At 45.0% G+C, this 27,786-nt stretch overlaps 1 long non-coding RNA gene across 1 annotated transcript; it reads right to left on the bottom strand.

Moving 5' to 3' along the window:
- Nucleotides 1-27,786, bottom strand: LOC137546322 (uncharacterized). The gene is made up of 3 exons (XR_011026239.1): nt 27,590-27,786; nt 21,565-21,677; nt 1-162 (listed from the first exon to the last, which is right to left on the bottom strand). It is a non-coding gene; the product is annotated as an uncharacterized lncRNA (long non-coding RNA).

Below are 27,786 nucleotides of genomic sequence, written 5' to 3'. Positions count from 1 at the left end.
ATGAACTAATAGGACAAACATTTCTTGAATGATGATGCCAACTTTCTCCTGAGTTTTCTCTTCTCCAGCCCTCTCACAAACTAGAGTATTCCTCACTCTGGCTTCGGTCATTGAAAATCACATGACCTGTAATCTTCAGAGTCCAAGGGCAGAGTGCTGATTCTGTCAATATAAAAAAATAGCATAGATACAATAAATTGCAGCACTTAGAAGATAATCCCATGCTTTGCGTAGCTTATGACACTATGAACATTTAGAACACTAATGCGGACGTAGATTATAATAAAAGCCATTCAGATATTGTCAGCATTTCGTATGCTATCACAAATAAACAAATTCAAGCCCAAGCTTTTAACACTTTTTACATTTCTGTACACCCAGACCATCGATCGTCTAAGTCCTTGCAAGTGTGCTGGATTCAGACTTCCGACGCCACCCCTTGCCTAGCCAATCACTTAATCTCGAATATACAGTACATGCACACACACACACACATTATATATATTAATATATATATATATATATATATATATATATATATATATAACAAAAATAGAAGGAAAACATAAAAATAAAGGCCCTTTTTTGTTCTGAAGCAGAAATGTAAAATGAGTCTTAACAAATATTTTCTATTTGTCTAAAGAATACTATAGTGCCAAATATGTGTTTTTATTTCATACAGTTCGGCTTTAATTTTAAATTACATTTTTTTGTTATCTGTATTTACATTTACAAGTATGTGCTGTATCTCATTAGTATTCTGTTTATGAAGTAATTCCAGAATAAGTTGTTATGTGGAGATATAGTGAAGCTAGGTCTCCCTCCCGCTTTTGTAATTCAGCTTTAAAAGTGCAGTTTAGAAGATGTGATCTGCATGATGCCTTTGTTGTCATTTTAGGGCATTTCTTGGATTGTAACTTCAATATGGCTGTGAAAGATAACAGATGTGCTGCTCTCTTCCTGTGACACCAAGGAAAAGCCTGAGAATGACTGTGAAGCTAATTATGGAAATTGATTTTGATGGAAATGCTAAAACCCCAAAAAATTCTCCAAATTATATAGTAATACAGTACATTCTATGTTCTGCAGACTGCAATGCTTACTTATTCTGCTGAAAGGAGCTACTTCCTTTATTAGCTTAGTCCATTTAAACTGCCTAGCTTATGAGGGAAAAAGCACAAGATGATTTGTTTTTTCTTTATTCCCATACAGCAAACATCGTGCACCTTGCTTGGTGGCGACTTCTCACTCCTCATCAGACATGAGCAGCATGACACAAATGATAAGCCAGTACCTCTGACAGCAAACATCAAACATCAAGAGCTCATAGCCTGCTTGTCTAAGAAGGTCTGTGAACTCAAGTGTAGCCATAAGAAAGACAGCCTTTGACACCTTGTTCAAAGGCAAGGCCAATTTAAAGGATATGCTTGCCTGTGTCTGATTACTAGATCAGCAATGTTAAATGGGGCATGTGCAATTTACACTTGTCATATACCTGTGGTTTAGGCAGTATGGTTATTCAGCTTAATAAACAGTCATGGGGATTTAAAGCAAGCATAATTTGTACCTCTTGTGATTCCAGGTTGGAGTGTCTGCTTATACAGTACCTTGTGGAGTTCCATTTTTCTGTAAATCTTTCAGATGTTGAATGGATAGGATGTAAGCTGGCTGTTCTGGGATAAATTATTTCTCTTAAATGATTTCTCTCAAAGCCACCTTTCTGAAGTGAGAAGGGCTGGCATTTGTAAAAAGAAAAAAACCTTAGTGCTGTTTGGGAAGCTGTCTATGGAAATTGTATAAACAATTTGTGCCAATACATTTTTCATATTTCAAAATGAGATTGCAAGACAAAACCTACTGTGAGTGAGGCGGGGTCAACGCTGCTAGAAATCGTGAGCGGTTTTCCAAAACCGTGATTGCAGCACATGTAACGTACTTCAATGACATCACATTTTTGTGTGTACATATGCAATTTGCGTTTTGCCATTTTTCTGCCTTTAAACTTTGGATGGCAAGTAATTTTGGCGTGTGGCATTGAGCCCTGAAGCTGGGCGCCCAGCATAGTGGTAATTCGGAGCTCTGGCGGCTGCCAGACCCCGAATTACATTTCTGTAATGATCCGCTCAGCTGGATGCACCGGCAGACAGCTGTTTGACCATTCATCTAGTCTGTGGGCTGCAGGTCTCTGCAAGAGAGACCTGTTTTTCCATTACAAGTTTCTGGTCTGTTCTGCTGCTGAGGAATTTGCATACACTCGTTATGCAAATCCCTTACCTGCCTCCTTTGATGACTGGCAGTATAAAGAGCTATGTTTCCCAGAGTCCTTGGCTGGTCATAAGGGTTAGTTCCTGTGTAACACTCGCCTGGAGTGTCAGCCTTGCTCTTTGTTTGAAGATTAGCCTAGAGTAATTCCTGGAACTGCACTAGGCAGTTTCCCTAGTGCAATTAGGATTGCATATCTGTTTTGTTTGTCTGTTGCAATTGTCCTGTCCCAGCGGTGGTCGACAGGAAATCGTTCTGTATGTCTGGGTGCTAACCGGAACAGCGGTTGTTACTGGTAGCCCCTTCTGATCTGTTTTCCTGGATCACACTAGCCTCTTGCGCTAGTGCTGTGGATCCTTCTGGTCTGCTACTCTCTTGCTGTACTTGGATCGCACTAGTCTCTTGCGCTAGTGCTGTGGATCCTTCTGTTCTGTCTTCCTGGATCCCACTAGCCTCTTTCGCTAGTGCTGTGGATCCTATCTCTCGCTTGTTCCTGTTTTCGTGTGTCTGTCTTGTCTGCCACGAACGCTTGCTGGAGGCTCGGTGAGGTAACCGTTAAGCAAGCGCTCGCGTCCTCTGTTTCATGTTTGTCTGACGGTGGTTAGTTAGGCGTGCTTGTCTCTGTTGTGCTTATCACGCGGGGACCGCGCATAAACGCGTGCACTGTTGTGAATGAGTGCGGTGTTCGCGTTTAGCTAGCGTTTGTTATTTTCCTTATCTTCTCTTTGTATGATTTGCTGTGCCTTTGCTACTCTCGAGTTCTGCCTTGCTGTAGCCTTGTGTCACCTCTGGCAATCGCCTCTCTCGCGATTGCGTTCCTACTTCATATCTGCTGTTGTGTATGCACCGTCGCGGGTTGGCGACTAGTTTGGTGCACACACATACAATCTGTCCCTGTGCTCATTCTCTTCCGCAATCGCTTCTCTTGCGTTCTCACTTGGTTTCTTCTGTTGTGTGTCCACCGTCGCAGGTGGCGGCTAGATTGGTGGACAAACATGCATTCCTCATCTGTGCTTATTCGGTCTTGTGTCGCTGTTAGCAATCGCCATCTCCGGCGATTGCCTTCTCGCTTTGCCTTCCTGGTTGTGTGTTCATCGTCGCAGGGTGGCGACTAGTTTGGTGAACACACATACCCTCTGTCGCTTTGATCTCTCTCTTTCAGGGCTATCTTGCCCTGCGTTTCTTCCCTTCAGACAATTCCTGTCTGGCGTGTGTGGCAGGGCAGAGGAGCTGTTCCTCTGCACTCCACAGCTCCCCCTGTAGACAGGAATTTCCCTCTACAGGTGCATTGAACCTTTTGCTGGGTTCCCGCAAATTATACGCTTGTGGAGGATTTCCGCAGTGTCAGCGCACGTCTTGTGCGCTGATCACGGAGAGAATTCCACAATCTTTACAGTATGACCAGCCAAACCGAAATTCCCAGTGTAGAGGGAATTTCCGATTTGTACGATTTGGTCGAGTATGGGTCCTGTGTCTTTAAGAGCTTTAAAAGGCTAAACTCAGAGACCAAAGCAGAATTTCTCTCTGAATGTGTGAGGTTTTGCCTGAATCCCACCTTTTAGATTACTGATCCGTCCACGTCGGCTCTTCAGTTTGCCTATGTGCTCTTAAAAGGCGATTTGTTCACCTGGGCATATGATGTGCTAAAAAACAATTCTTGGAATGATAATCTGTATCAGTTTCTTGCAGTGATATTCTCTCACTGGTTTAAACTGCCTGGCTTACCACCTGCTCTGATTGAATGTGTAGCTGCTGATAAGTCAGCTGATCTTTCCCTTCCATGCAAAACCATTCCGTATGATAATCAGTTCAATGTTTCTCTTGCCACTTCAGGTTCTAAACAGCAGACTTGCAAAGTTGCTAAAAAGGGAAAAACTAAAAAATGCAAGCATCGGAATACAACACTCCCTATTGATGTTTACAATGATGTTGTTCAGTCTCCGGGTTTTTTACCCCAATCCAAAGCTTTTGTGGATCCTTTAATAGGCAGAATCATTTTCTATATTAAAGTGTGAGGAAACGCGGAAAAGCCGCCGTCTCTCGAGGTGAGGCGGCTGTTTCCGCGTCCAGCATGGCGTCACAACGCGGAAAAAACGCCGCATGCCGCATGGGCAGTGCGGCGGAATCCGCATTGGTAACGGCGGAATCCACATCAGAGGCGACCCCCGCATTAGATACATTGCAAAACAGTACTGGTGTGGCTGGGACTGATAGTCCACCAAGATTCAGACTTACACGCGCGCGAGCACAGAGGCAGAGTTTAAATAGCAGTTAGAAGGGTGTCGGCTGACCAGCTGGGTCAGCTGACAAATTCCACTGCTCCCATTGGACCAGCAATTAGGGAGGTCCTGGAAAGGTCCTAGAGTATATATACTGCTGGTTGTTCACTTGCTCTTGGTCTGGCGTGCGATCACATACGTGGGAGCACCCAGATCCGTAGTCAGATCCTGAAGTGTGCCGGGACCAGCTGGAGCTGTAATCCTACACTTAGCTAGATATTTGATAGCTAAAGTACTAGTTTGATTGTGATTATATGTTATGACTTTTGCCTGCCTCGACTATCCTCCTGAACTCTGATCTTGCACCTCGATATTTCTGATACTCTGTTGCCGAACCCCGGCTCGTTCCTTGACTCTGCTTCTGCCTCCTGATTTTGTACCCCGATATTTCTGATACCCCGTTGCTGAACCCTGCCTGTACTTTGACTCTGACTTTGCCTCCTGATCCTGTACTTTATCTGTCCGTGTGTGTACGACCTGGCTTGTCCGACCTCGAGAACCGACCTTACCGTTAGAGGCGGTTCCTCGCTCTGTTAGCGATCCTTCCTCCTGAGGGTCACTTTCAGATATCCCTTCCTACTATCAGTCTGACTCCTCCCGTCTTGGAGAGCTCAGGTCTGCGGAAGGAATCTGTGCAGTACTCCTTACTGCATTGAGGCCTTGTCCTCTTAGTGTTACAGTTACACCAAACACTACACTCTACTCGGGTGATCAGAGGTTAGTTTGTATATCAGATTATCGGTGAGACTGCAGTTCACTTATAATCTGGTATATATCTGTATTTCCGGTGATACTGCAGATCACCGGTAATCAGATACTCTCTGCGCCCACCGATCGTTACAGAACGCCAGACCAAAAAACAAAATGGACGCAAACACTGGTCGTCTGGGTATGCTTGCCACTTCGGTGGATAACCTTCATCAAGCACTGGGCCAGCACAAAGCTTTGATTGATGCCCTTTCAGGCTCTGTGCAAACCCTCCAGACGTCAGTTGATTCAGTGCGATCCCCTCCTAGTGATGACATACGTATGCCTGTACCTGATAAATTTTCCGGCCACAAGTCTGACTTCCGGAATTTCAAGAGTAGAGTGTTGTCATACTTCGAGTTAAGACCCCGATCCTCGGGGACTGAGACCCAACGGGTCATTTTCATTAAAACACTGTTAACTGGTGATTCCCAGTCCTGGGCATACAACCTGTCCCCCACTAGTTTAGCTCTGACCTCAGTCGAGGAATTTTTTAAGGCTATGGCCGTAATATACGACGACCCTGACCTTGCGGCAACTTCAGAGCGGAAGCTCAAACTTTTGCGGCAAGGCAGAGGGTCGGTCGAGGATTACGCAGCAGAATTTCGTAGGTGGTCTGTTACCGCCAGATTCGACAATTTTGCTCTGATGGATTATTTTCTATCTGGGTTGTCGGAGGAGGTCTCTGATTTGATGCTAACCTTACCCGAGCCCGCAACAGTCGATGAGGCCATATCATCGGCCATCAGAGTCGATCGTCGACTACGCCATCAGAGGCAGACTAGGGGCAGTCACCGGGTCAGGGTGACTTCGTATGTGGCACCTTCTGGTACGCCCGCAGTAACGGCATCTCCACCGGTGTCACCCTCTCCAGCCTCACCACCACCCGAACCCATGCAAATTGGTCGATCAAGATTGACCCAGGTGGAACGTAGGCAGAGAATAACAGAACAACTGTGCCTGTATTGTGCAGAAGCAGGGCACAGGGTGCGAAACTGCCCTAACAAGTCGGGAAACGGGTCTGCCTAGGAGTAGTGGGGGGTGACACCCTAGGCACTTCATTCTCACCCCAAAAAGAGAAGAAGTTACTTCTCCCCTGTACTATTACGTGGGAGGATAAGTCTGTGGACACTGAAGCTTTTATTGACTCTGGCTCAGCGGCCAATTTTATGAACCTTGAATTTGCTCGGGAGTTGGGTATTCCTCTCACTCCAGTAAGTCCCCCCATTCAGGTCACGGCAGTAGACGATTCCCCGCTGCAACGGGATCGTCCCCTGTCTCAGACTCCGCAGGTGAGGGTCACGATAGGGGTATTGCATGGGGAACAGCTACAGTTTTTCGTTTTGAACATGTCAACCTCCACTATTATCTTAGGTATGCCTTGGTTACAGGCCCACTCTCCACAAATCGACTGGGCCACGGGTCAGGTAACCAGATGGTCTGATCGTTGTCACCAACAGTGTCTAGGAAAGGTGACATTGGGTCAGACCAAGGTGTACGTGGAGGGTGTTCCCGAGGTGTATTCCGATTTTTCTGATGTCTTTTGTCCCAAGTCTGCTGATCAATTACCTCCTCATCGCCCGTTCGATTGCCCCATTGATCTCCGTGCTGGTTGTATGCCCCCTAGGGGTCACCTGTATAACTTGTCCGGTCCCGAGAAGTTGGCCATGCAGGAGTACATTCGTGACAACCTGGCCAAGGGGTTTATTCGGCCCTCTCGGTCACCTGCTGGGGCCGGTTTCTTTTTCGTTAAGAAAAAAGACGGGGGTCTTCGACCTTGTATCGACTACCGAGGTCTCAATAAAATCACGGTGAAGAATCGCTATCCGTTACCATTGATAGACGACCTATTCACGCAGGTCACTACTGCAAAGATCTTTTCTAAGTTAGATCTGAGGGGGGCATACAACCTAATCCGCATTAGAAGGGGCGATGAATGGAAGACGGCCTTTAACACACCCGACGGGCATTACGAATACTTAGTGATGCCCTTCGGGTTGTGCAATGCGCCCGCCGTCTTCCAGGAACTAATCAATGAGGTATTCCGGGAGGTATTGGGTAAATTCGTACTGGTATACCTCGATGATATATTAATTTATTCCAATAACCTCCTTGAACACAGGGTCCATGTGAAATTTGTCCTAAACAAATTAAGACAGAATAGACTCTACGCCAAGTTAGAAAAGTGTATTTTTGAGGTGACATCCGTCACGTTTCTGGGGTATGTGATTTCTACCTCAGGTCTGTCAATGGACCCTGCTAAAGTCACAGCTGTCCTAGAATGGCCGCAACCTGTGGGTCTGAAAGCCCTCCAGAGATTCCTGGGTTTTGCAAATTATTATAGGAGGTTTATAAAAGGGTACTCCACGATCATTGCACCCCTTACCAGTCTCACAAAAAAGGGGGCAGATACTACCCACTGGTCTCCGGAGGCTCAGAATGCATTTTCTAGTCTGAAAAAATTGTTTTGTTCCGCACCAATCCTGAGACACGTCGACACCGCTTATCCGTTCATTGTTGAGGTCGATGCCTCGGAGGTCGGGGTAGGGGCTGTGCTGTCTCAGCGATCAGGGTTACAGGGAAGACTACACCCCTGTGCGTACTTTTCCCGTAGGTTCTCTCCGGCGGAGAGAAACTACGATATAGGCAACAGAGAGCTCCTGGCCATTAAATTGGCATTTGAGGAGTGGCGCCACTGGTTGGAGGGGGCAGAGCACACGATCACTGTTTACACCGACCACAAGAACTTGGAGTACATCGAGGGGGCTAAGAGGCTTAGTCCTCGTCAGGCCCGGTGGTCCTTGTTTTTTACGAGATTCAGGTTTATAATCACATACACTCCAGGTAGCAAAAACATCAAGGCAGATGCCCTCTCCAGGTGTTTCGAACCTGAGACAGCACAGCCTCACACTCCTGAATCCATCATTCCGCAGAAACTGGTGTTAGCCGCCACGGAGTCTTGGGAAGAGTGGACAGAGATCTTGGGTCCCTTTCAGCAGGAGGTTCCTGAAGGGAAACCCGAAGGGGTCTTGTTCATACCACTACCATTCCGGTTACAGGTTCTGCAACTCTTTCACGCCCATAAGAATGCTGGTCATCCTGGAGCTGCCAGAACGCAGGATCTGATTGCCAGGTGTGCTTGGTGGCCTTCCTTGGCAACAGATTGCAAGGAGTATGTTAGGGAGTGTGCGGTGTGCGCCCGGAGTAAGCCCTCCCGGCTGGCATCTGTAGGAAGGTTGCAGCCTTTGCCCACCCCGAGTGAGCCATGGACCCACTTGTCCATGGATTTTGTGGGGGAATTGCCCAGGTCTGAAGGCATGTCGGTCATTTGGGTGGTAGTCGATCGGTTTAGCAAAATGGCCCATTTTGTGCCCCTGAAAGGACTCCCCTCGGCTCAAGAACTGGCTGAATTGTTTATCATTCACATCTTCCGGCTGCATGGCATTCCGGAAGACATCGTGTCTGATAGGGGAGTCCAGTTTGTGTCTGGATTCTGGAGGGCATTTTGCCACCAAATGGGCATGAAATTGTCTTTCTCGTCAGGCTACCACCCACAGACCAATGGGCAGACAGAACGCATTAACCAATCCCTGGAGCAATTTCTGAGATGCTACGTTTCTGAGGCGCAGAGTGACTGGGTGAAATTTTTGCCCTTCGCGGAATTCGCTCAAAATAATTTAAAGAATTCCTCGTCTGGGTTTTCCCCATTTCAGATTGTAACAGGGAGGTCACCCAAATTTTCCCCTTTTCCAGTTGTCTCGTCTCCATTTCCAGCACTGGAAAATTGGCAGAGATCACTCAGGGACAATTGGGGAATTGTTAAGGGGAATTTACAGAAGGCGTTCCAGAGTCAGAAGGGTCAAGCAGATAAGAGACGGTCCGTGGAATGGAAGTTTCGGCCAGGGGATCTAGTCTGGGTGTCCACACGTCACTTGACCCTGAAGCAGCCATCTGCCAAACTGGGTCCCAGGTTTGTGGGCCCATTTTCCGTGACCAAGAAGATTAATAATGTTACTTATTCCATTGACCTTCCCACCAGCATGCGGGGGGTGAGGTCCTTCCACGTGTCCCTTCTTAAACCAGCAGTCCAGGTAGGTCCTACTCCTCCTCCTCCCGTGTTGGTGGATGCCCAACCCGAGTACGAAGTGGAGAAGATCATAGATTCACGTACTGTACAGAACTCGGTACAGTACCTCGTACATTGGAAGGGGTACGGGATTGAGGAGAGGCAATGGGTACCTAGGAACCGCATGCATGCGGACGAGTTAGTGAAGGAATTTCATGCTGTACATCCCGAGAAGCCTGGTGGGAGTTGTCCGGAGTCCACTCCTCGGGAGGGGGGTACTGTGAGGAAACGCGGAAAAGCCGCCGTCTCTCGAGGTGAGGCGGCTGTTTCCGCGTCCAGCATGGCGTCACAACGCGGAAAAAACGCCGCATGCCGCATGGGCAGTGCGGCGGAATCCGCATTGGTAACGGCGGAATCCACATCAGAGGCGACCCCCGCATTAGATACATTGCAAAACAGTACTGGTGTGGCTGGGACTGATAGTCCACCAAGATTCAGACTTACACGCGCGCGAGCACAGAGGCAGAGTTTAAATAGCAGTTAGAAGGGTGTCGGCTGACCAGCTGGGTCAGCTGACAAATTCCACTGCTCCCATTGGACCAGCAATTAGGGAGGTCCTGGAAAGGTCCTAGAGTATATATACTGCTGGTTGTTCACTTGCTCTTGGTCTGGCGTGCGATCACATACGTGGGAGCACCCAGATCCGTAGTCAGATCCTGAAGTGTGCCGGGACCAGCTGGAGCTGTAATCCTACACTTAGCTAGATATTTGATAGCTAAAGTACTAGTTTGATTGTGATTATATGTTATGACTTTTGCCTGCCTCGACTATCCTCCTGAACTCTGATCTTGCACCTCGATATTTCTGATACTCTGTTGCCGAACCCCGGCTCGTTCCTTGACTCTGCTTCTGCCTCCTGATTTTGTACCCCGATATTTCTGATACCCCGTTGCTGAACCCTGCCTGTACTTTGACTCTGACTTTGCCTCCTGATCCTGTACTTTATCTGTCCGTGTGTGTACGACCTGGCTTGTCCGACCTCGAGAACCGACCTTACCGTTAGAGGCGGTTCCTCGCTCTGTTAGCGATCCTTCCTCCTGAGGGTCACTTTCAGATATCCCTTCCTACTATCAGTCTGACTCCTCCCGTCTTGGAGAGCTCAGGTCTGCGGAAGGAATCTGTGCAGTACTCCTTACTGCATTGAGGCCTTGTCCTCTTAGTGTTACAGTTACACCAAACACTACACTCTACTCGGGTGATCAGAGGTTAGTTTGTATATCAGATTATCGGTGAGACTGCAGTTCACTTATAATCTGGTATATATCTGTATTTCCGGTGATACTGCAGATCACCGGTAATCAGATACTCTCTGCGCCCACCGATCGTTACATAAAGGAGTAAGAAAGTCTATGCATGTACCTGACCCCAACCCATATGAAAGCTACTTAGATACAGGGTTATTTGAGCCCCCATTTGCTTCCTGGGATATTAGGGCCTTGCTGGAGGAATTTGATTTTGATTGGAAAGCCTTTTGCGATTTTTACATCGCAAAAAGCGAAGATGTCTTGAATGATTGTCTCGATTCTATCTACCTTTTGATTGATTCCGATGAGTGTGACAGGTGTTTTGTGGATCCAGTGATGTGTGTGTGGCAGACGATTTTGGATGAGTTGGACACACACCAACCAATTGATTCCAATAAAGAGACATCGTTGTCGGATGATTGTTCCTGACTTTCTGGGGTAAAGCATGTGAGTCTTGACATTGTGCGATCTGAAATGAGTGGGTGTGCCACTGTGGTTGATTCCTGTGCGAATCCTGGAGGATTCTCGAGGAGAACGCCAGCGCATACCACTAAGGCTGCATCTGAAATGACCACCAGCTCAGTGTGTAGCACCTATATAGACTCTCCACACACTTTGCATTCAATTCAGATGCAAATCATATGCAAATCTGCTACTACTTATCATGCAAACAGGAAACTCAGGAGGAGGGGCTGGGAGCAGCTAACCTGACAGTTACATAGTTACAAAGTTAAGGAAAGGTGGGGGGAAAGGCTGCGCATACCTAAACACATGCTGCAATTGAATGGTTAATCGCATAGGCATACACCGCCTCTGCCAGACTGAAAAATGCATGCCCTGCATCCAAGACAAGTGCTAACATTTATTAAACTAGGAGGTACTTTAGCTTCCAATATGCTACACACTGAGCTGGTGGTCATTTCAGATGCAGCCTTAGTGGTATGCGCTGGCGTTCTCCTCGCTGTTCTACCAAATGTAAGTTACACATTTTTTTCTGCTTAGCTGCTCCCGAGGTTTTAAATTTAGGTTAGGTCACTTGCCCGGAGGTCTGCCTCACCGTGGCGCAAATGTCTAGTATAATATACTTTGCATGCAAACCATATTGGAAGCTAAAGTACCTCCTAGTTTAATAAATGTTAGCACTTGTCTTGGATGCAGGGCATGCATTTTTCAGTCTGGCAGAGGCGGTGTATGCCTATGCGATTAACCATTCAATTGCAGCATGTGTTTAGGGATGCGCAGCCTTTCCCCCCACCTTTCCTTAACTTTGTAACTATGTAACTGTCAGGTTAGCTGCTCCCAGCCCCTCCTCCTGAGTTTCCTGTTTGCATGATAAGTAGTAGCAGATTTGCATATGATTTGCATCTGAATTGAATGCAAAGTGTGTGGAGAGTCTATATAGGTGCTACACACTGAGCTGGTGGTCATTTCAGATGCAGCCTTAGTGGTATGCGCTGGCATTCTCCTCGCTGTTCTACCAAATGTAAGTTACACATTTTTTTCTGCTTAGCTGCTCCCGAGGTTTTAAAATTTAGGTTAGGTCACTTGCCCGGAGGTCTGCCTCACTGTGGCGCAAGTGTCTAGTATAATATACTTTGCATGCAAACGATATTGGAAGCTAAAGTACCTCCTAGTTTAATAAATGTTAGCACTTGTCTTGGATGCAGGGCATGCATTTTTCAGTCTGGCAGAGGCGGTGTATGCCTATGCGATTAACCATTCAATTGCAGCATGTGTTTAGGGATGCGCAGCCTTTCCCCCCACCTTTCCTGGAGGATTCTCGCCTGACTGCGTGCAGTTTGAATCTGTGCGATCTGATGCCTGTTTCTCGGATGTTCCTGCAGATTGCGATCGGCATGGATGTGCCAGTTTTCTCAAGGATGTGTGGAACCCCTTTTCATTTAGAGACAAATCTTTAAGATCTTCCATCTGTGATCCTGCTATGGGGAAAATTCCTAAACTATGTAGCATCAAAAGTAAAATTAATATGTCTAATAAAGTTTTTCCTGATGATGTCGCTATTTCTACTGCAAATGCGTCTTTGTCTCACCATGTTCACACCTGTAAGGGCCCGATGCCTGGTGACAGTTGCTCCAGTGTTTCGGTCCTGAACGCCTTACAGTCTGCCCCGCAGATCGCGGAGGTTTGCGCTATGGAAGCGTCAGTTTCACAACCTAAAGTGATTTTTGATTCGCAAGTTTTGCGTTCTGACTCCTCGGATTTGACATTGTTAGCCGCATCTAAGAGTGAGACAGCGCTTTGGTTTTGCGAATCTGATGCTGAAGCTTCTTTGCTTTGCCCAGAGAAGCTTTCTCTAAATCTGCCCTGTACCATGAATGAAAACATGATCTCCACTCACACTGACATTTGTGAGTCCCTTTCTTGTTCTGAGGAAAATGCTGATTCTGCACTCTGTACACTGGATGAGTTAAGATGGCCTTGTTTAGAGTCTCCTGCAGTGTCCCTAGAGGCTCGTCTGGGTATTGCCACTATACTCACCTGTTTTTCTGCAGTTTTGGAGTTGCAAGCTGGTTTGAGTGCTACGCAGAATTCTGGGTGCAGTGAGATTGAAGTTAGGGAGTCAGTGTCTGTTCCAGTAAATATTTCTGTACGTTCCGCTCATGATGATGAAATTCAGTCTCAGTTTATGGTGGAACCTTCCCTGGGACATCTGCCCTGTCCACAAAATAAAGTTCCAGTTTTGCCCTGTAACATGGATAGTTCAGAATCCTTCTTAGAAAACTTGAAAAATGATGTTCCTGAGGTTTTGTTTGATGTTCTGGAGGTCTCCGAGTTCCTCCCAAAGGGTGCAGAACTTATAGGAGATGCCTCTGGCTCCCCAACTCCTTCTGAAGTATTGCTCACTTCAGTAGGCATTCCTGCCATGCTGACTACTTCTGCAGCTCTTGTGGAGCTTCAGTTATGCGTAGTCAATGATGAGTTTTTGTCAGATACCATTACAGTCACTGAGACTTCTAAGCCTGAGTCCGAGTTTTTTTTTGAAAGTCCAGTGCTTGAGACCACTGCTCATGATGATTCTCTGCCCGGTACTGGTTTTGGTCCTGTCGTATCGGACTCTGAGGTTAGCAGTTCCCCGACATGTTCTGAGGTTTCTCCTGTGCTGGTGTACCCCAATGTGCTCTGTGACCCAGAAAGCCCAAGTGTGCCTCGGTTACCAGCATGCTCAGATGCTTACTCGGTGGAGACATGCTCTGATATGGCCTGCCTGCTTGCATGCCCAGAAGTGGTCCCTGAAAGTCCTGATCTTGATGGGTGTCCTCGTAATTCTGAATCCGGAATTGTCATTGGTTCCATAGGGGTTCTTGATAGTTCTCCATGTGAGCCTGGTGATTGTTCTGCCCTCTTGGGATCTCTGTGGAGCTTCAAAAGGTTCTGGGATATTCCGGGAGAAATTTTGCTTGGTACCCTGGATAAGATCAACAGTGGCTTTTGTGTTGTAAGGGACACTTCGAACAGGTATTGTGGCAGGTTTGGTATTTTCGGACGCTCCCTGGAAGGTGGTGGGTTTTGTCTGGAGGGTGTCGATGGCTTCTTCTCTGGCGTTCACAGTCCTGATGGGTGTTATACTGAGACTGGTAGTACTGATGGGCATGTTTCGGTGGCGTTTGCTTCCGATGAGGTCGGTTTCGTATGGACTGACTCTGAAATTGGGCCTTGTCGGGCTGCCCCGACCTTCATGAGTCTTCAGTTAGAGTCTTTTGTTACTATCAGTCTAGAGGCTTGTCTGGAATCCGACCCTAGAGGGGGGGGGGGTACTGTAATGATCCGCTCAGCTGGATGCACTGGCAGACAGCTGTTTGACCATTCCTCTAGTCTGTGGGCTGCAGGTCTCTGCAAGAGAGACCTGTTTTTCCATTACAAGTTTCTGGTCTGTTCTGCTGCTGAGGAATTTGCATACACTCGTTATGCAAATCCCTTACCTGCCTCCTTTGATGACTGGCAGTATAAAGAGCTATGTTTCCCAGAGTCCTTGACTGGTCATAAGGGTTAGTTCCTGTGTAACACTCGCCTGGAGTGTCAGCCTTGCTCTTTGATTGAAGATTAGCCTAGAGTAATTCCTGGAACTGCACTAGGCAGTTTCCCTAGTGCAATTAGGATTGCATATCTGTTTTGTCTGTTGCGATTGTCCTGTCCCAGCGGTGGTCGACAGGAAATCGTTCTGTATGTCTGGGTGCTAACCGGAACAGCGGTTGTTACTGGTAGCCCCTTCTGATCTGTTTTCCTGGATCGCACTAGCCTCTTGCGCTAGTGCTGTGGATCCTTCTGGTCTGCTACTCTCTTGCTGTACTTGGATCGCACTAGTCTCTTGTGCTAGTGCTGTGGATCCTTCTGTTCTGTCTTCCTGGATCACACTAGCTTCTTTTGCTAGTGCTGTGGATCCTATCTCTCGCTCGTTCCTGTTTTCGTGTGTCTGTCTTGTCTGCCACGAACGCTTGCTGGAGGCTCGGTGAGGTAACCGTTAAGCAAGTGCTCGCGTCCTCTGTTTCATGTTTGTCTGACGGTGGTTAGTTAGGCGTGCTTGTCTCTGTTGTGCTTATCACGCGGGGACCACGCATAAATGCGTGCACTGTTGCGAATGAGTGCGGTGTTCGCGTTTAGCTAGCGTTTGTTATTTTCCTTATCTTCTCTTTGTATGATTTGCTGTGCCTTTGCTACTCTCGTGTTCTGCCTTGCTGTAGCCTTGTGTCACCTCTGGCAATCGCCTCTCTCGCGATTGCGTTCCTACTTCATATCTGCTGTTGTGTATGCACCATTGCGGGTTGGCGACTAGTTTGGTGCACACACATACAATCTGTCCCTGTGCTCATTCTCTTCCGCAATCGCTTCTCTTGCGATTGCGTTCTCACTTGGTTTCTTCTGTTGTGTGTCCACCGTCGCAGGTGGCGGCTAGATTGGTGGACAAACATACATTCCTCATCTGTGCTTATTCGGTCTTGTGTCGCTGTTAGCAATCGCCATCTCCGACGATTGCCTTCTCGCTTTGCCTTCCTGGTTGTGTGTTCATCGTCGCAGGGTGGCGACTAGTTTGGTGAACACACATACCCTCTGTTGCTTTGATCTCTCTCTTTCAGGGCTATCTTGCCCTGCGTTTCTTCCCTTCGTACAATTCCTGTCTGGCGTGTGTGGCAGGGCAGAGGAGCTGTTCCTCTGCACTCCACAGCTCCCCCTGTCGACAGGAATTTCCCTCTACAGGTGCATTGCACCTTTCGCTGGGTTCCCGCAAATTATACGCTTGTGGAGGATTTCCGCAGTGTCAGCGCAAGTCTTGTGCGCTGATCACGGAGAGAATTCCACAATCGTTACAATTTCCCTTTGAGTTGCAACAACTCATAAGGGGAATAGTATTTAACGCTGCCTCGGAGTTTAGGGGCAGCAGGAAGAGCCATCATTCGTCTCTCACCGTGCCGAACTGAGCGGTGCCGAAACAATATGTACTCATTTTTCATGTAAATTACCTTTATTTATATAAAATATATACCAAAAATATATTCTACAAAAAAAAATTGCAAATTCAGACTCATGCATGCCAGGACTTCACATACTGAAAAGCCTAGGACACAGGTGACTGACCCCTAAGAGTTTGCAATATTTAACATTTTATTTTAGTTTAGCTACACAGGTCCAATTGTCAGGAATCAGAAGGTGCTGGTGATTTGTTCTGGCCTCTTGTGGGAAACTACAGCAGTTAATGATGTTTTTAGGAAGGTCTATATGCGAGAAAAGCACATTACTATAGATGAGTCTGATTACTGTTATTTTTTCAAGTAGGGGCTTTTTGGTAGGGTACAATGAGAAAAACACAGCATTGAAAAAAAATAGACCTTTATTTCCAAATAATATATTATACCCATACATTACACTAGGAAAATAATTTTAAATGTTGGGATAGTTAGGACAAATAGGCAAATAAAATGAGTGGGTTTTATCTATCTGCATTGTTTATTTTAAAATGATTGTGGTTGAAAACAGAAATGTTTTTCTGTTGGGGAGTTCTTTATTTTTCCCTTTAAAATGCATAGATAATAAAGTAGTTACTAAAAAAGCCTCACCTCTAAAAAGCCTAATTTATGGGGAAAAACAATATATAGAAGTGAGAAGTAGTGATAAAGTTATTAGCAAATGAATGGGAGGAGTGCTGAAATGTAAAAATTGCTCGGATTCATAAGGTGACTAGAGATAGCCAGAACACTTCGCTGGTGAGCACTATTCGGAGAAGATCGGTTATTCGTTCTCGCTGCGAGCACATGTCGCTATTTGACCCGCCCCCATACATCATCATTGGGCTGAACTTTGACCCCTTACATCACAGTTAGCAGGCAAATGGCAGCCAATCAGCCTGCACTCCCTAACGAACAACCTTCCCGCCACCTGTAAAAAGGCTACAGTTCCCGCCATGTTTCAGTCTGTCTTCGGCTGGAAAAGTGAGTGGAAGGGACAGAGCTTGCTGGAGATAGGGAAAGCGTTAGCTAGGTTTGTTTATTTTGATCCTCGCTGACATACTTGTTAAAGCATCCCAATCAGACCTTCTGAGGGCTACTTCATCCTTCTGCTTTTTGTGTGTGTGCATCACTCCACAGCCCACAGGCACCCATCGTTGTGCCCAGTGCCCACTATAATTGTGCGTCACAATAGACACAAGCACAATATTGGTATATATCCAGGGCATCTGTTATCACATTATTGTGTTTTAACTGTTGCATATTCTCAGTGTCTGTCTGATAGTACACAGACAGAGCCAACTGGCACTGACCAACACCTGTGCCCACTTCTAGTGATATTGAATTGTGTGCCACATAACACACAAGCACAGTTTTACCACTGGTGCTCCAGGGCATCTGTTATTATCAGTGTATTGTGTTTGAACTGTTGCATATGCTGGTCCGTTCACTTAAAGGAATACTATCGATACCCAAGTGTTCTAAAATGACAGTGTGCAAATAATGTCTAAGTAGCTGTGCAAACATTTTCCTACTTTTCATGTTAAATATCAGAGGCAAAAGCTGTAATTTATTGAGGGTAGGATTTATCTATATTGGGACAAATCAATTGCAGAAGGGGTGTCTGCTTCAATGCACAGCCAGAGTTGCATATCAAACTACAGAAAGCAAATATCAAACATATCAAACTCTGAAAGCAAAAACAGTATGAAAAAGCTGTGACAATTAGTTATATTTCCTCTGATCTGTTCAGACAGGTCAGTCAGAAACACAGGACACAGGAGCTGCAGCTGTTGGGAGCTCTCTTCTCTGTCACACACAGAGCTACACATAGAGTTCACTGATCAAGTGTGATGGAATTTCCCCTCTCCTCATGGCTCAGTCAGCCGTCAGTTTTGGCGTCAGTAAAGTTTGAATGTATCTTGCTAACAGTAAACAAAGAAGTTGCTACTAAAATGTATACACCAGTACTTAGCAGCACTTCCCAAACAATTCCTGTGTCAATTGAAAAAAATATGTGAATTGATAGTATTCCTTTAAGCATTGCAGCACGCACTAAATTAATAACAAAAAAAAAATTGTAAATGACATGAACTTTTTTTTCTAAAACACAGGTTTTTTTTATAAATAACGCCCAAGCTGGTCCATTCAGTTGAGCGTGCATGCAGCACCCACACACCTAAGGGCCTTACACACCTGTTACCGCCCAATCTCGCATGGCTGCATGGTCGCGTAACTAGTTAGCATGTTGGCGTTCACAAATAGGCCCAAAAAAATGTATTAGGCTGTACACTAAGCCTGCCTGTCTGGTGAAATGTGTAGCAACACTGTTCCGTTCAGTTGAGTGCACATGCAGCACCACATACACACACATACACACCTAAGGGCCGTACAGACCTGTTAGCGCTCAATCTCGGTAAATGCGGTATTTGGTCTGTCAGTGTGAAGCGGGCATAACTCTTACATTATCACTCTGGACATTTAAAAGCAGCCCTTTATTCCTCCAATGTAGGAATGTACTGTGATTTCTGCCCTTTAGGGATTAAAACCCAACTCTACGTCAACTCCATAATTTTTGGTGGGACTTTTGCCATGGATCCCCCTCTGGCATGTTGGCACGCCCCTATCCAGGTGTTAGACCCTTTGAAACAAGTTTTCCATCACTTTTATGGCCAGAAACAATCTTTGTAGGTTTCCAAATTTGCCTTCCCTTTGAAGTCTAATGTGGTTCGGTTTGCGCAGCCTCAAACTTTCCCGGAAGTTTGAGTTCGACGTTTGCGAATGGGAAATTTGATATCCACAACATCTCTAAAGGTGACAATAACCCTAAAGACTGAAGCAGTTAAAATGAAATGAACATGGCAGCCTCCACATTTTTCACACTTCCGGTTCCCTTCAAGCCTAATCAAACATTCAAAGAGGCTTTGGAGAAAATGTAGCTAATTAGCCCAACTAAAGGCTAAAAGTAAAAAAAAAAAAAACTAAACCAAAACAAAAAAAAGTGCAGAACTCATGGTCACTAATACAGCACTGCCCTTCATATCTTACCTACCAAGCCTATTTTCCATGGAGCAGTGGTGTGCAGTCTGTCCTTTATCCTGGCCACGACTCCTGTTTCTTACATTAGAACTCTGGCAATGGCTTCTCTGCTGTTTCCAGCTTATCAGAGCTCATCTGCCAATACTAGGCTTCAACTGTGTACAACAATACAGCTCCCTAGTGGAAGGCACCGGCCTTATTCCAACAAGTTGTGATAAATATGATCACTGGTCAACAACATTGGGGGGTAAAAGAAGAGATGCTTGAGTCAGACAGCATAGAGAACTTTTCTGAGATGTGACAGACTCAGTATGACTCGGTCTGAACACCATGACAACACTGGACTTAAACTGACCCTATTTTGCAGTCTAAACATAAATATTAAAGAAAACCTGGGAAAGGGAAAAAGTAGACTTTTACTTATTTGGAGTATCTTCCAGACCCCCCCCCCCCTTCCCTTTTGTCTTTGAAGTTCCTCAAGGTCCCCTCTGTTTTGCCACCGTCACCCCAAATAAAGTCAAGGATCCGGCAGATACAAGGAAAGACTTGTAACTGCATGCATAGAGTACTCCTGACCACAGGATTACAATCGAAGAGGCACCTAGCTAGAATTGGGCATGTGCCGCAGTGCGTGGCTCAGTCAGCTGCGTACTTTAGTTGGGGTGACAGCGGAACAACGGAGAGGACCAGGAGGACACCGAAGGACCTCAAAAGCTACAAGGGGCTGGAAGAAACCCCAGGTAAGTAAAAATCAACTTTTTTTTTACCCTGCCTCAGTTGTCCTGTAATATATTTGGACATTGAGTTAAAGCCTGATTCTTAGCTCATATGAGGTTTCAAGTTTTACTCATATATTTTACTCAAAATGCAATGTGGGGAAAACCTATTTATAACTGTTCCAATTTTTGATCAAAAAATTATTTATAAAAACTGGGCAATGAACAATAATGAATCAGCAAGAATATACCAACATCTGTATTTTTTTCCAAACCCCACCAGAATCAAATATCACTTTTGGGTGAACCTTCAATAATGATAAATTTGGAACAATCTTTACAATTTTTATTATTATAGTTTTGCTAGGAAAATGAGTTCGTAAATATTATGTGCTGTTCCAACAGTATGCTTCCTTCATAAATGCTAATGGATTTCTTATGTATAAACATTTCAAAAATAGCACGCTCCTACATAAGGTGTACCGCTTGTTTTTTATCTCATTGTAAACATCAAAACATGTTTGATATTTCATTAAATGTATTTTTGTCATTAGCAGTAACATATGACTGAGAATACTGTGTTTACACAAGTCCTGACAGGTAGCAAGAATGAATAAACTAATTAAAGGTAAATGCATGTGAAATAATGGTGATAACAAAAATCTGTGCTTCTCTGGTACTGTAAATTGCATTATAACAAACATATTAATGAGACAATTTCTATAAAAGGTATTCATGCATGTAAACCCCTGAAGACTGTGTTGCAGATTGGAAGCACAGGATTATGGCTTCAAGTGAAGGTAAGCTTGCCTATTAAAAATGCATGAGCTGCAAAAGTTCCATTAAAAAATGCTTTTCCCTAACATCTCTGTATTTATGACGAAATTGTTGTTTTTGAAAATAGCAATATTACAGGTGGTTCTTTAATTATACCATCACATCTTTCTATAATCAGTAAAACTCCAAAACACTAAGGCCAGGGTCACACTTATTTGAATCACATATGTTTTAGAAAATGCAGGCAAAAATGCACATAATGATGATGAATTTATAGGCTGCACAAAAATTGCATTGGTATGTTTCTGTCAATGCATTTTTAGATGCTCAACAAGTTCATTCTTTCTGCATACTGTATACAGAACCATGTGTTCTGCATGCAATGCTTTCCTATGGTAAAAAAATGCATTTGTTTCGCATGTGGCTTTGTCCAAATAAGGTAAAAACTAATTTGAAAATTATTTATTTTTACTAGTTAAATATGAATATTGATTAAAAAAAACGGAAACACATGAAAAATGTAAAAGACGCACATAGAAAAATGCAAACGCAGGAAAAATGCAAAAAACACTTATAGCAGAACTGCTGGTTTTCTGCATGGACAAGTGTGAACCTAACCTTGGGCCCTGTTTAGAGTGGTCAGTTGTGTTGCAGAATAATTCTGCATGTCAACTCACTGCCCCATACACAACTAAGCAGTATCACCTCCCATCTCCCATACCCCCCTCCAGAAAAACACAATTGGGTACAATGACTCCCTTGTATATCAACAAAGTTAGGCAAATTCACCCTCCTTTTTGTCATGCTGCAGAGTCCCCCCCCCCAAAAAAAAGAATACAAACAAACAAAAACAATTAAGCAGAGCCCCCCCCCCCCCCCAGTGTGCTCCCAATCAGTGATGTATGTGGTGAGTACCTGTAACAGAAGAAATACAGATACTGGTGATGAACCTGGCTCCTCCTCCTCATGTCTTCTGTACAGCCTTTGAATAGGCCACCAGCCATCAGCAGTTCTGGGTAACGCAGCTCCTTCAGAAATGCAGAAATGTGATCAATTTTCTCAAAAGCTACAAAATCTATTTTAAAAAGAACTTTGTTGACATTTTCCCACTATTGACCCTGATATACTTGGCAAATATAGTGATAATAGCATTATGGATTTTTGATGAATTCTCTGTTAAAAAAAAATCATGGATTTTTTGATCTACATATGGACTGGAATTGATGTCTTGTACAATTATATGCCTGCAGTGTGTATATGTATTATATACCTCAACTATGAAAGAGGCCGTAGTGTGTGCATTTATTATATGCAAAAGTTTGCTGGAATGTGCCAATATAGATATGCTAATTGGTGGGCTGCATTGGCCTTGATTCATGAAGCTGCGCTGCTCCATAGAGCGCGAGCTCCATGATAGTAGCACGACCTAAATCCAGGACTGCATGCTAGATGCGGTCGTGCAGCATAGTGTGCCTTCCTTAGTTACGCACACTGCTTACATAGCAATGTGCTCTTCTTTAAATGCCAGCCACTGCTGTAAAGTATTGCAGCCGAGATCGTTCACTAGCACGGCTTCTACTATGTTAATTACCGCGCATAGCATGTTGCTATGTAAGCAGCACGCATAACTAAGGAAGGCCCGCTATGCTGCATGACCTCGCAGCCCTGGATTTAGGTCGCACTGCTGTCAAGGAACTTGCACTGCTATAGCAACGCAGCGTCATGAATCAAGGCCATTGTGTCTTAGCACACTTAGGTTCCCCACTTCTGCATTCCAGCATTATATTACTGTGATGGGACATCATTACGCCATGCCACAGAACTCAATTGAAGCATGATACTTAACTACTTGCCGACCGCATCTCGCAGATGGGCATGGACGTGGCAGCAGCCCCAGGACCGCCTAATGCCGTTTGGCGTAAGGTCCTGCGGGACTCTTTTGCAGGAGATCGCGTGCCCTGATGCGTGCACATCTCCGCTCCGTACAGCGCTGCGATCTAAGGCAGCACTGTACTGGGGACAGCTGTGTGACATGGCTGTCCCCTCCAGAGGCTCGGGGGTGATCCGCTGTCAAAAGCTGAAGCCTACGACAGCCGATCACAGTGATTGGCTGACGGAGGGAGGGAGGGGGGCATGTAAAATAAATAAAAAAATATACATTTTTATTATGAAAATAATAAAATAAATATTTGCCAAAAAATACATAAACATTGGGGGGAGGGGTGGCGATCAGACCCCACCCACCAACAGAAAGCTCTGTTGGTGGGGAGAAAAGGGAGGTGGGAATCACGTGTGTGCGGACATGTGCAGCCCTGCAGCGAGGCCTTAAAGCTGCAGTGGCCAATTTATTGAAAAATGGCCTGGTCTTTAGGGGGGGTTTAACACTGGAGTCTTTATGTGGATAAACCTTGCAGGCAGTACTGTAGATCCCCTGTTGACAAAGCGGTATGACTGCTGTGGAACCAGTGGAGAAGTCTCTGCAGATCTACCTTCTCCTCCATTTCACTAGCTTCTGTACACTTGCCTCTTTCTGCTACTTTTCCTGGGTGACGTATGCTCTCTCTCCATGCACTTTACACTAGTAGCTGTCCCAGCATCATACATTGCTAATTGCACTATTGGTACTTCTCACGGAAGCGGGAAAAAAGGGCGCAGGCCGCTAGTGGACAAAAAGGGCGCCGCCATTCACTCTCATAATAAATAACGTTTAATGGGCGCCGAGCAGGAAAAAAGGGCTCAGGACATAAATAACGTTTACAAACGGCGCCAGGAGATTTTTAATGATTTATAAGTGTGCTTGTGGTGATTTACGTTTATAAAATGCCCCCGTGCCGAATAACGTTTATAAAAATACTAAACATATATATCTCATTTAACTAATTAAAACATTATTGAAAGTTTTATCCCTTACTGTTTGTAAAACATTATTATTCACAAAATAAAGCGATCAGTACGTAACGTAAATTGCAAAATATTTCTTGCATCCACAATTAGTAAAACATTATTATCCACATAATAAAGGGGGGTCTTAGGTTTAGGCACCACCAGGGGGGTCTTAGGTTTAGGCACCAACAGGGGGGTCTTAGGTTTAGGCACCACCAGGGGGATCTTAGGTTTAGGCACCAACAGGGGGGTCTTAGGTTTAGGCACCAACAGGGGGGTCTTAGGTTTAGGCCCCAACAGGGGGGGTCTTAGGTTTAGGCACCAACTGGGGGGTCTTAGGTTTAGGCACCAACAGGGGGGTCTTAGGTTTAGGCACCAACAGGGGGGTCTTAGGTTTAGGCACCAACAGGGGGGTCTAGGGGTTAGGGGTAGGTACAGGGAGGGTTACTTAGGCACCAACAGGGGGGGTCTTAGGTTTAGGCCCCAACAGGGGGGTCTTAGGTTTAGGCCCCAACAGGGGGGTCTTAGGTTTAGGCCCCAACAGGGGGGTCTTAGGTTTAGGCCCCAACAGGGGGGGTCTTAGGTTTAGGCACCAACTGGGGGGTCTTAGGTTTAGGCACCAACAGGGGGGTCTTAGGTTTAGGCACCAACAGGGGGGTCTTAGGTTTAGGCCCCAACAGGGGGGTCTTAGGTTTAGGCCCCAACAGGGGGGTCTTAGGTTTAGGCCCCAACAGGGGGGGTCTTAGGTTTAGGCACCAACAGGGGGGTCTTAGGTTTAGGCACCAACAGGGGGGTCTTAGGTTTAGGCACCAACAGGGGGGTCTTAGGTTTAGGCTCCAACAGGGGGGTCTTAGGTTTAGGCACCAACAGGGGGTCTAGGGGTTAGGGGTAGGTACAGGGAGGGTTACTTAGGCACCAACAGGAGGGTCTTAGGTTTAGGCACCAACAGGGGGATCTTAGGTTTAGGCACCAACAGGGGGGTCTTAGGTTTAGGCACCAACAGGGGGGGTCTTAGGTTTAGGCACCAACAGGGGGGTCTTAGGTTTAGGCACCAACAGGGGGGTCTAGGGGTTAGGGGTAGGTACAGGGAGGGTTACTTAGGCACCAACAGGGGGGGTCTTAGGTTTAGGCACCAACAGGGGGGTCTTAGGTTTAGGCACCAACAGGGGGGTCTTAGGTTTAGGCACCACCAGGGGGGTCTTAGGTTTAGGCACCAACAGGGGGGTCTAGGGGTTAGGGATAGGTACAGGGAGGGTTCTGTGTAAGAGTAGGCTTAGGTATAGTTTTAGTAAAATTTTAGTAATAATTACTAATGTTTTACAACACTTATTATGAACGTAGTTATATTTATATCATCGTTATAAAGAATATTTTCAGATTTTATTATAAGAACAAACCGTAAATGAAGGTTATTCACAATAATATAGAATTATAACAATTAAACATATATTATTTTAATAACGTAATTATAAGTTTAACTTTAGAAACAGAGAAGATTAACGTTTTCACAATGTCCGATTTCATAAACATTATTTAATGATTTATAATTTTGTTAAACATTATTTGTAAACGAAATATAGCACACTATTTTTATAAACCCTATTAATGATTAATTATTATTTAGAGTTTACACCCCGCGCCCTTTTTGTCCGGGCGCCCTTTTTGTACGTACGCACTTCTCACTGTATTTGTTATTTTGTCAATTTCTTATTACACTTATGAATTAGGTTTACAAAGTTGTGTTAGAAATTGTTTTTTTATGGTTTGTTCGCACCTAGGGCATTTTCGATATTTTTTAAGCGCCGGCAATTTGCAAAATCGCCCTGAAAGCGCATGTGCAATGATTCCCTATGAGAGAGTTCACATCTGCGCCATTTGTTTCCGATCCGCTCAGCAAAGCGCTGCCTGTACCATTTTTAGAGCGATTTTGCTGCAATGGAAAGTATAGGAAAAGCGCAAAACTCTCACAAAATCGATTTGTGCGGTTATTGCGTTCCCGCTTTCATGAATAAATACATTGTATTTATTAATTTCCAAGTTCAGAAGTGAAAAACAAATCGCTCTGCAAAAACGCTTTGAAAAGCGCTTTACACAAAATCGAAGCGTGCAGGTAAGCGTCGAGAGAAGAGAATAAAAATGAACAAAAAGTTGCTCGTCAGCAATTTCGATTTTTAGATGTGAACAAAGCCTCAATGTTGCATTAGCACTTTACTATTTCACATACTGATTGCATTATTAAAAAACAAATATCTAAGAAACAGTTTTTTCTGTAAACCCCACAGCTTTTAGCCAGCAACACTAGAATGTTTTTCAGAGGTCTCTCAGCACAACCTGTGTGGAAAAAAATGGTTTACTAGGTTACACTTCTCCCTGGCTGTAAACTGTTTACTTTACACTGCTGAGACAGAGAGAGTGAGACAGGATCAGGCACACAGCTGCAGCTGATGATTATTTACACACTATTTGAAGGTATTCTTTCTGCTTTCTATCATTCTGAACTCATTTTACTTACAGTATTACAGCCAGTGAAGTTTTTTTCTGTATGCTGCATGTGCTGGAGACAGTCCTCCATAGTAATGCCCACAGTGAGAACTCTCTGTCTTTGTTCTTCACACAAATGAAAAGATAAAAAAAAGCCTTATATTGCTATTTGCTAGTAATTACTGGAAATATATTTAGCTTTTAGAATTTTAGCTAACTTTGATAGTTGTCCTTTAACCATGGACAGCCTTCCCTGAACATTAATGGTGACATTCAGTCTGGGATGTTCTTTACGTGGGTTATTTATTTTCATTAAAAGACTATTGTGGATTGTGGCAATACTTAATCATGGTTTATTACCCACATTGTGAATGGGGTTTTAACCACTTGAAGACCCCCCTAAAGACCAGGCTGTTTTTTTTCATAATTGGCCACTGCAGCTTTACGGCCAAGCTGCAGGGCCGCAAACACAGCACACGAGTGATTCCCCCCCCCCCCTTTCCTCCCCATCAACAGAGCTCTCTGTTGGTGGGATCTGATCGCCCCCCAGTTGTTTGTTTTTTTTGTAAATATGTATTGTCATTATTTTTATTAAATAAATCTATTTCTTTTTCCCACTATTCCGCCCACCCCCTGCCAGCCAATCATGGCGATCAGCTGTCATAGGCTTATGCCTATGAGAGCCGATGGCTCTCTTGTCACCCAGGGAGACAGCAGTGTCACACGGCTGTTCCCAGTACATCGCTGCTGCGTATCGCATCGCTGTACTGTGTAAATAGATGGCAATCACGCTGTCTAACAGTCTCCCGAGCGGCGATAGCCACTTGGAGACTGAAGACAGGGTGGAGCTCCGCCCCCCCCCCCCCCCCCCCCCCAAGAAGGAGATGTGCACGCAGCCTGCACGCGATCTCCTTCAGTAGCCAGCTCTAGGACCTGTTGCCAATTGGCGTTAGGCGGTCCTGTGGCCACGCCCACTTGCGTGGAGCGGTCTTAGAGTAGTTAAGAATGAATTGTGTGCTCAGAATCATGTCATTGAATAAACTTGTGACATCCTTTTCTGACAGTTGTGCTGTGTCCATAGACCCCTAGGCACTTTGATCTTTTTATTACAGTAAGTACAAATGTGTCTGCAATGATTATCTCAGTGAGTAGCTGTACCCTCTGAGACACAGGTCATCTTCAGAGCTCTTGAGGGTGTCCTGGCTATGTACAATTAACTCCCCATTTCTTCTAGATCTCCAAATATATCAGAGCCATTAATTGCACTATTAGTTGTTATAGCTCTCATGGGATTTTATATCTCACATGAGGCAAAAAATAAGAGGATTAAAATGTGTGCAGAAAGTCTTTTAGTAAAAAACAGGCTTTCAACTTATACAAGGGATAACTTATAAAGCACTGGGTGGAAAAAATGCAATTAATATGATAAGTTGATGCCTCAAAGCAGAACGCCTGGCCCAGCTCTATAGTGCCAAATACTAAGCAGTCAGAAATACAATTTAGCTGAACAATACACAAGAAGCTGAATAGACATCAAGACTGAGAATGCCGAACCTAATGCAGATTTGAAATCAACCTGTTTTTCTCTATAGCAAACCAAGCTGTGTTTAAGATGGGTCTGTCAATCTTCCTGAACTGCCAGATCTCAAGAGACAACTACTGAAGTGGAAAGGAGCAGTAACTTTCTGTGCTATGACCACCGTAATACTGACAGTAGGCTGTAAAATGAAATCCTATATAATAAAACCCCCGTGTCTCTGCATCCTGTGTGTG

The sequence above is a fragment of the Hyperolius riggenbachi genome, chromosome 2, assembly GCF_040937935.1.
Source record: "Hyperolius riggenbachi isolate aHypRig1 chromosome 2, aHypRig1.pri, whole genome shotgun sequence".
In the NCBI taxonomy this organism is placed as follows: Eukaryota; Metazoa; Chordata; class Amphibia; order Anura; family Hyperoliidae; genus Hyperolius; species Hyperolius riggenbachi.
Note: the sequence above shows the minus strand (reverse complement) of the source record. Positions and strands in the feature narration are given on the sequence as shown.